Source organism: Copadichromis virginalis, linkage group LG5 (assembly GCF_057382275.1).
Source record: "Copadichromis virginalis isolate Kocher_CV1m ecotype Utaka linkage group LG5, C_Virginalis_male_GT1.1, whole genome shotgun sequence".
In the NCBI taxonomy this organism is placed as follows: Eukaryota; Metazoa; Chordata; class Actinopteri; order Cichliformes; family Cichlidae; genus Copadichromis; species Copadichromis virginalis.
Window position 1 is genome coordinate 27889202 of NC_140622.1, and position 10192 is coordinate 27899393.

The following is a 10192-nucleotide window of genomic DNA, read 5'->3' on the forward strand; positions in this document are numbered from 1 at the left end:
AAATTGTCAGGCGGTGGAAGGAATACTTCGAGGACCTCCTTAATCCCACTGACACGTCTTCCGAGGAGGAAGCAGAGTCTGGGGATGAGGGGAATAACCCGCCAATTTCCGGGGGCGAGGTCACTGAGGCAGTTAAACAACTCCTTGGTGGCAGAGCCCCTGGTGTTGATGAGGTCCGCCCCGAGTTCCTGAAGGCTCTGGACGTTGTAGGGCTGTCCTGGTTGACACGCCTCTGCAATGTTGCGTGGAGATCAGGGGCAGTACCTGTGGACTGGCAGACCGGGGTGGTGGTCCCCATCTTTAAGAAAGGGGACCGGAGGGTGTGTTCCAACTACAGGGGGATCACACTCCTCAGCCTCCCTGGGAAAGTCTATGCCAGGGTGCTGGAAAGGAGAGTTCGTCCGTTAGTCGAACCTCGGATACAGGAGGAACAATGCGATTTTCGTCCTGGTCGCGGAACACTGGACCAGCTCTTTATCCTCTCCAGGATACTTGAGGGTGCATGGGAGTTTGCCCAACCAGTCTACATGTGTTTTGTGGACTTGGAGAAGGCATTCGACCGTGTCCCTCGGGGTGTCCTGTGGGAGGTGTTGCGGGAATATGGGGTGTCTGGCCCATTGCTACGGGCCATTCGATCCCTATACAACCGTTGCAAGAGCTTGGTTCGCATTGCCGGCAATAAGTCGGACTCGTTCCCGGTGGGTGATGGGCTCCGCCAGGGCTGCCCTTTGTCTCCGGTTCTGTTCATAATTTTTATGGACAGGATTTCTAGGCGCAGCCAAGTGGCGGAGGGCTTTCGCTTTGGTGGCCTCAGAATCTCATCTCTGATTTTTGCAGATGATGTGGTTCTGTTGGCTTCATCGGGTGAGGGCCTCCAGCTCGCACTGGAACGGTTCGCAGCCGAGTGTGAAGCAGCGGGAATGAGGATCAGCACCTCCAAATCTGAGGCCATGGTTCTCAGCCGGAAAAGGGTGGAGTGCCCACTCCGGGTCGGGGATGAGTTCCTGCCCCAAGTGGAGGAGTTCAAGTATCTCGGGGTCTTGTTCGCGAGTGATGGGAGAAGGGAGCCGGAGATCGACAGACGGATTGGGGCTGCAGCTGCAGTAATGCGGACGCTGCACCGGTCCGTCGTGGTGAAGAGGGAGCTGAGTGTAAAAGCGAAGCTCTCAATTTACCGGTCGATCTACGTCCCTACCCTCACCTATGGCCACGAGCTGTGGGTAGTGACCGAAAGAACGAGATCGCGGATACAAGCGGCAGAAATGAGCTTCCTCCGAAGGGTGGCTGGCCTCTCCCTTAGAGATAGGGTGAGAAGTTCGGCCATCCGGGAGGGGCTCAGAGTAGAGCAGCTGCTGCTCCACATCGAAAGGAGCCAGCTGAGGTGGTTCGGGCATCTGACAAGGATGCCCCCTGGGCGCCTCCTGGGTGAGGTGTTCCAGGCATGTCCCACCGGGAGGAGGCCCCGGGGCAGACCCAGGACACGCTGGAGAGATTATATCTCTCGGCTGGCCTGGGAACGCCTTGGTATTCCCCCGGATAAGCTGGAGGAGGTGGCTGGGGAGAGGGAGGTCTGGGCCTCTTTGCTTAGGCTGTTGCCCCCGCGACCCGGCCTCGGATAAAGCGGATGAAGATGGATGGATGGATGGTAAAAAAATACCTTTAGTTTTATGTGTTGGTGTGTGTAACATGAAACAAATGTATAAATGATTTGCTTTTTCTCTACACTAACTCACATGTCAAACTTACAATGTCTTTACTTTCTCAAAAACATTTGCATGTGTAGGTGTAAATATAGCAGGCACAGCAACACGTGTCTTGTGCACATGCCCAATACACAGACTGCCACACCTTCTGCAGCACCCATGCTCAAAAACAAAACAAAAATACTGAAGGCAAATATTTTCTGCTGAGACCGAGCAGTCTGTGTCTTAACAGAGTGTAAAGATCCAAAGATGATTTATAATTTCAAAGAACAGAATTTGCTTGGTCATTATGATGTGTGTATCCACATAGCAGCATAAACATGGAGGCACAGATAAGGAAGGAATGCTACAACTGCGCCATAAGTTTATTTGAGCCAAATCTCAAAGCGAAAGCCAAGTTTCCTTTTTTTATATGCAGCCAGTTTTGTGCAAAAGGCTGGGCTGTGTGTTACAGGTAAGCTACATGGCTTTCAACTACACCTGCAATTCTAATGTAAAATTAAATAAAAACAGAGTGTAGAAAATGGAAACACATGAAATATCTAAATTAAGACATTTTGCCATTTAAAGAAAAAATAATAATAGCTCATTATGAATCTAATGGCAGCAACACGTCGGGCCAACAAGTTGGGCTGAAAAAGTAGGTGTTGGTTTATAAAAGCAGCTGGAGGAAAATTTTCCAGCTAATTAGGTTAATTTGAAACAGGGAAACCTGGACACCATATCCTCCGGGCTAAAGAGGAGAGGGACCGTCTGGCTCATGGTCAAAAGCCTGCATGGTATGGGGGTAGACCAGTGCTTATAGAACTGGCACCATCAATGCTGAAAAATGCTCCCAGTCAGATAACATCTTTCTCAGGAAAGGCTTTGCATATTTCAGCTAGACAACGTCAAGCATTTATTACAACAACATGGCTTTGTAGTAGAAGAATCCAGGAGCTGAACTGAGCTGTCTGCAGACCAGACTCTTCATTAACGGAAAACATTTGGGACACAATGAAATGAAAAATATGACAACTGCTGGACTTTTGAGCAATAATGTATCAGACAAGAAGGGGACAGCATCCTTCTCCCTGAAGTCCAGTAAACAGTCTCCTCAGTTCCCAGACGGTTAGGGACTGTTGGTAAAAGAAGGTGGGATGTTACACAGTGCTATAATGGCTGTGCTACTTTTTGACCCCAACTGTTTGAGATGTGTTCAAATTCAAAATGATATTTTTCTTAAAATGATACATTTTTCTCAGTTTACACATTTGATATGCTTTCTGTGTTCTATTGTGGAGAAAATACAAGTTTATGAGATTTTTGGTGGGGTTGTGCAGTGTGTCATCATGTTATCTTCAGGCTTGACTTGGCTGCAGGATAGCCCGCTTGTGCAACTGTAATCAAAAAGTATTTTGCTTAATTAAACTGAACTGTTAATAATCAGTATATTTGGTCCCTGATGGGATTTTCATTACAAAGCATGGTCTCCAGTGAAATAGAATTCGAAACCCTCCCAGGAACGATACTTGCACAGTCACTGAGAAGCGTTAGACCAGCTCATTTACTTACGGTGACTTGCATTCACTGACATGTCTCATGAGAGTATTTGAATATTTTTCATTGTTCAGTTTATCTACAACACACCTGTTATTTTTGTTACCATTCATAAAAATAATTCAGGTTTCAAATAAACAGCTCTCACTGGCCGTGCCGTGAAAAGCAATGCGGTGTGAGTTTAAAGAAGCCTTTTGGTAACCGAGCGATCCTCTGTGAGTCACTGCGTAATCCTCTCCAGGATGCCTTCTATTGTCTGTCAGCGGGCATTTGAGAGCTGACGTCACCCGGATCTGCTTTAAAGAGCAGAGATCACAGGCAGAGGATGAACAGCTCAGAGCGAGACAAAGGGGCCTGTGAAGGGTTAAAAGTACACAAAGCATTCCTCCTCTGCCGTTTTCCCAGGGACAGACGGAGACACAGCGAGGTACAGTGATGCTCAGACACCGAATGAGCTTCACACAGACCAAAGAAAACAGCAACACATGAGAAATGCAACGTAAGACTTTTTACACGGATGTGACGGTTTCTCACACACGAGATGGCCACGATGTAAGATGTCAGAGGATTCTCAGGTTCACTTTAACAGTTTCCATATATGCAATTAACCATTTTCTACTGACTGCTTCATTAAACGCTTTTTATTCAAGGCTTTTCCTGGAAATTACATGCAAAACCACATCTCAACACACAGACATCTCAAATTCAAATTCAAATTTTATTTATCACATATACAGTCATACATAGTACGATATGCAGTGAAATGCTTAGACAACTGCTCGTGACCTAAAGAAAAAAAAAAGACTATGAATAGAATAGGAAATAAATATGAAAATTAAAAAGGGTAAATTTAACCAGGATGGAATAAAATAAAATATAAAAATTAAAGTTGAAAATAAAATAACTGTACAACAAAATACACAATACACAGTATAGAAATATATAAGAATGCATGAAGAAATATAGAACAATAACAGCAGCTGTACAAGTATTAAATGGAAATGAAGAAATATAATGTCCAGTGTTGTGCAATCCACATTTGTAAGTGTCTTCTATGAGACACCTATGAGAAAATTACCCAACTTCTCAGTTTATTTATGAAACCAGTAAACACTTTCTTGATGGGTTTATGATTTTAAATGCTCTTTTTAAAGTCTTCCTCTAATCACTGTGAAGTTTATCTTGTAAATGATGGTTTTGTTTAGAGTAAAACAGATAATAAAATATGGTAAGCTTTAGGTTGTGAAGATGTCTGTCGTATGGACCAGCAGTGCATTAAGATTCACCCATCCTGCATTAAAAGGTACTTTTAAAAAGTCACGTTTTTTAACCCAGACAACAACATTTATGGATTCTGTATATATCTGCGTTTTTCTTTACATGGTTAATTTTTATTCCTATTATTTATTTGTTCACTAGCAATGATTTTCAAAAGAGTTCCTGAACTTATGCAGTGATTTCAACCACATAATCACATTAGTCGTTGCTGCAGAGACTGGAGGTCATAGCACTCAGTGCTTGTTTTCACCACTTTGAGATTTCGCTGGATTCTCTAAGTATTTTAATGATATTATGTGCTGCGGCAAAAATGACCAAATTCTTTGCAATTTTACTGTGATAAACCTAATTATTAACAATTTTGTTCATGCAGTCTTTCTCAGACTGGTGAAAAAAACGTTAAATCAAACACTGCAGAAGTTTTGTTCTCTGAAACGCACCATCTGTTGAAATGTATTATCACTAATCATGTTTCCTTCTGCTATTTTTAATTAAACATGAAATTAAAGTGAAAAAACATATTATACTTTACAAAGAGAATGTATTATTTTTTACTTCTGTAAACTGATCAGGTTTCATCTGGACATGGCCTTTGTATAATAAAAGACTGAGCTGTAAAACTGGGACAGCTCACTTGTCTGAGGCCTGGTCTGTGTGAGGAATGTTATTAATATTTTTTTTAATTATATAATATTTTTGGGCATCTTTTTCTTTATTACATGGGACATGTTCAGAAAGTGGGGAAAGAGTGAGATGGAAAGAACACTGGAGAAGGACTGCAGCCTTTAGTACACAGACTGACTGCTCAGCCAGGTGAGTTGTTTTTAGGTATATGGGCGATCAAATTGTAGATCAAATGGAGTTACTCAGACTGCAGGCTAAACTGACCCCTGACCCTGTAAGACCCCTTTCCCCTCCCTCTCTCTTCAGTCCAGCCTCAGTCTGGTTCATACCCTCTTATTGACAGAGGAGTTTGTTGAAAATTGGATTAAACTATTATATAAATTAGCTTATGTATTAATTTTTTCTTTGTGCAGAGAGGCTGACTGATTGGTGTGGATGTAGTTCTTTGCTGTAGGGGCAGAAACAGCACTCTTTGTCCACGTGCTTGGCAACAAACCTTCTCACAAACTTAACACTGTCCATCTTCCAACGACCATCTTCCTCTTGGCTGAGGGGAACAAGTCTGATGTTTGATGTTGACATAGCAGCTACACTTCCCAGTAACTTGTGCAACAGTTTGAACTATCGATCTTGGTTCTTTAGAAATATTTGCATGAGACATTTAAATGTGTGACATTTAAATTTCTCAGACTCGCATTGAGCTTCTTGAACATTTTCATTTTAGTGTGCGTAAGTTACGGAGGACCAAAATGGCCAAAATCAAAAATAAAGGCATAGGATTTTAAAAAGTACTTATTTTTATACTTTGTTTACGTGGATATTATTTTTTGAATCAATTATGTATTTTAAATCAGTAGTTTCAGTCCTTCATACTCGGTCAATCTACTGAGGGATTCAACCCTTTTTAGGTGTCATGAAGCTTCTGACAGCAGATGAGAGGCTTAACAAATTAAAAAGGCTGCATTTTAAGGCAAGTGTGCATATGTGGGTTTTTGACTTGGTATAATCTTTCTCACACTGTAATTGCTTAATTCCAGAGTAATGGACAGTTCACAGAAAATTACTAATTCACCCAAAAATGCAAAGTTACTTAAGTAACATTAACACAGTTTAAACAATATAAATACTGTGATGTAGTGAATATATATAATATAATGTTTTAGTTTTAAAAGATTAAAAGAGGACAGGGATCCTTTTAGATAACATCTTTCAAAGTTTAGAAGCCCTGGCAGCAAGCATTCACCTTAAAGTTTGCAGAACAACTAAATTGGCTCCACCAGCCCATCAAGCATATCAGAACTTTCAGCTTGTCAATTCAAAAGTTGATCTGACCACAGTTATGCAGGTGGAGATGAGTTATATAATAATTATTCAGCGTTGTGCTGAATCACTTCCTGAAATGCAGTGGTTGACGTCTGCAGAAAGGGTTGCGTGATTTGCTTTAATGCTTCAGGTTTCTTAAAATGGTTGAATCCCTTTTTCTAAGAAGGTGCTTTGTGCATGTTTATGTTGTAATCAACATCAGTTACTTGTCTGATTAATAAGATAAGATAAGATAAGATAAGATAAGATAAGATAACCTTTATTAGTCCCACACGTGGGAAATTTGTTTTGTCACAGCAGGAAGTGGACAGTGCAAAAGTTATGAGGCAAAAATTAGAATACAATAAGAATAAATACAGTACACAACTGTACAGAATAGAATAAAATAAAATACTATATACAGTAGAATAAAATAAAATAAATATACAATAAGATAAAAATAGAATACAAATACAAATACTATATACAACTGAGTAAAAATACAACGATGACAGAAAGGATTATTGCCGTTTAATCAAAAAACAGGATGGGCCTTTTCAAGCCCTGACACCTGTGAGTCATCTGATTTTGTTCAGTGATTTTTAAACAAGCTGAATGAAGTGACCCAACGTGGAAGTGAGTCTGATTATCAAGCTAAGCTATCACTATTTCATAAGTAGAAAAAATAACTTGTTTTTCTCCTTTGTATGGGAGATGGTTTCAGTGACAAAATAGTGTGCTCTAGCCTGTTTGGTGTGTTATGTGAGATTAGTATTAGAGGAAAACAGATCTAATTACAGAAAGTTACAGTAGCCTTAATGTGTGTTTTCAGTGTTAGAAGAAGTTATGAAGAACACACATAGGTTTAACTTTTTCTGTTTTCTTTTAAAGGTGTGGAGCCAGTTCGGCCTTGGTGACTCATGAGAGCTGGCCTACATTTCAGCAGGTTTGAGAACCAAACATTTTAATGTGTTTTTTAGGGACAGTTGGGGTAACTTACGTGGAATGAAAATCACTAGCCAGACTCCACAGGCTCCATTGTTTGCTGCAGTGCCAAAACACTGGCAGTGAACCTGAGTTTTTGGACCTGATTTTTTATTTTATTTTTTGGGAACTACTACTGGTTATTTTTTATTGGAAATGTTTGGGATTGGTTCAAAATTGGGATCATTGATTCAGTGGAAAAACGGTAATAAATGACAGAAATACTGATCTATAACTGGAAGAAAGAAACCAGAAAAATAAGAGACTCTGAATATTTGTAACTTCAGAAAACTGGTCAGACTTTCACTAGAATGGCTGATGTGTAATTAAGTAACTGAAAAAATTCTGTTAGACAGATTAACTATTTCAGGCACAAAAAAACTATTGTAACTTATAATTAAGTTCTAAAGGATTCTGTTACCCATGACATGCACACATAGGTCTGTGTGTACATGTTGTTGGTAGAAGGACAGTACTATTGTTCATTTTAAATAAATATATTATCTTAAACTGTCATGCCATGAGTCCCGTTTCCTACTTCAGTATATTAAAGTTGCTCTCTGTCTTAAAAGTAATTGTACACAGAGAGCATTTGATGCACATGTATATGCAGCAATGCTGAATTAACGTTTACAAAAGTTTCCTATAAGAATGAGTGAATAAATTTTGATGATAAGCTCCAGTTTGGGAATTGCAATTCTGTTGCATATTTAACAGGAAGTTTAACATGAACCTGATTTTTAAAAATGTATTTTCCCCGAAAAGCATGCCTGCTTATCTATTAGCAGCTTCGGTTTATACGTCCAGTGGTATGCTGGCTAACAATTAGCGAATTGTTGCGATACTGAAGATAACTTAAAAACCTGATAATTTTCACGTGACCTCTGTGTCACAGGACGCAACATCAGTACTGCACATCTTTTACTGCACACATCCCCCTGCAACTCTCCCTCGCAGCCTAAAGTTTGCATACCTTTAATGTACATAAATGCATGCAAAGGAGTTCTTACTAAATTATCCAAAAATGTATTTTCATATGGTTGTGTACTAAAACCCCTCCCATGCAGTGCATACGCAGTAATCTGACATCACAGGTAATATTTCTGTATATTTTTGTAGCTATTCCAGTTGCAGGGCATCATGAAGGAAAACCAGGGTCAACATGAGGCGCTCCAGTGTAATCCTCACCTGGTTACAGTCTGTAGACTGTGATTCAGTGGATGGAGATGCATATTTTTGTCAGCTATCTCTGTTTCAGTGAATTTAAGCAGCCTAGAGTCTCTAATGACGCTGGCCAGGTGCCTCCGTATGTGGAAGATAAGAGAGATTTATGAGATTTCACATCTCTTAATATAACCAATACTCCATCAAACAGCTTTTTAAACAAAGTGTTTGCCTTTTTGGAGACGAGATGAGAAGGTGAAAACTAATCTTACTGTGTTTAATCTAAGTAATCTAGAAAAGTTGTGAGACTTGTTGTCATCAGCACAAGCAGTTTATTGTTGCTTTGAATCACTTTGCAGTCTCTTCTGTCCTGTCTTTGGTCATTCTGAGTCTCTTTGTTTTTCTTTGTGAGTAAAAAAACGATTTCCTTGGATATTTTAAACTGCTCACGTCCTAACTCATTAATACTTTCTTGCTGATTTTAAACCAAATTTTCCAAACTTTCCTTTCCTCCTTTCCCTTTTTATCTTTCGTCCATTCTTGGGTTTGACCTTTCTCACAGTACTCTGTGCTTATCTGATTAACACATTAACATTTCAGAGTCTAAAGTGCACTTTTTTTTTTACCCTTGTTTCTTTTGCTCGCATTAGTTTCCCCACTCTAATAGTGTTAATCATTAAAAGGCTATTTTCTTAGATTTTTCCACTGAAGGGCCTGCTACTCATTAAAGATTTTTTCGTGAAAGCCAAGACTTCAGTTCAGTGTTCATGTGAATTTGTTTGGATTGATTGTTTCAACAGTGTGTCAGCTATTGATTACAACTGCAAACTTAGATGTGAGGTTTGCATTTTTTCAATTATTATTTTTTTAAAAGGGGCAAAAATTAAACAAAATCCATCATTTGATGAAGTCTTTATGCAACAACTTGAGTGTTTTTGTGGTCCTTATAACCCCACTAATATACTGGAGATCCTCCTCATCCTTTCTACTTTTAAATGATCTTTTACTCTCTGCATTGAGGGCAATGACCAATGTTGCAACACTCATATCTGTTTTTATCTGTACTTAATCTGAAATACTATTATCTCCAATCTGGTTCATTTGTTTTTAGGTAGCTACTGAGTTAGAAAAACAAAAACTATCATAGTTTTTACAGCTGTCTTTATAGCTGCTTTTTTATTTTCTCTGGTCGAGCTGTCAGGCTAACACTAAGCTTTCCCACCTTTTTCAGTGGTGCAACAGGTTTTTTCCAAACACTGAAAATAGGGAGGGAGGTTTGTGAGCATCTCTGGGCTCCTCTGGATTATGTGGTGGTTTTGAAGCGCAGTATTTTTGCAGGATTCATCTTGAAAGTTCACACAATGGTTAAAAAGAAAAAAACAAACAATTAATGTCAGGGATTCCAGAATAAAAACTAAGCAAGTGTACTTAGTACGGGAAATTTCTGCTCAAGCAGAATATTTTACTTGTGTCATTTCCAGAAGGGTTGTCAAACTAAGGCTCACAGAGCAAACTAGTCCAATAGTTCGTGCTTTACTCAGGCCCACTTCTTGGCTCTGTAGAAGCAGGGGGAGGTCATTAGTTTTGGACTTTTTACT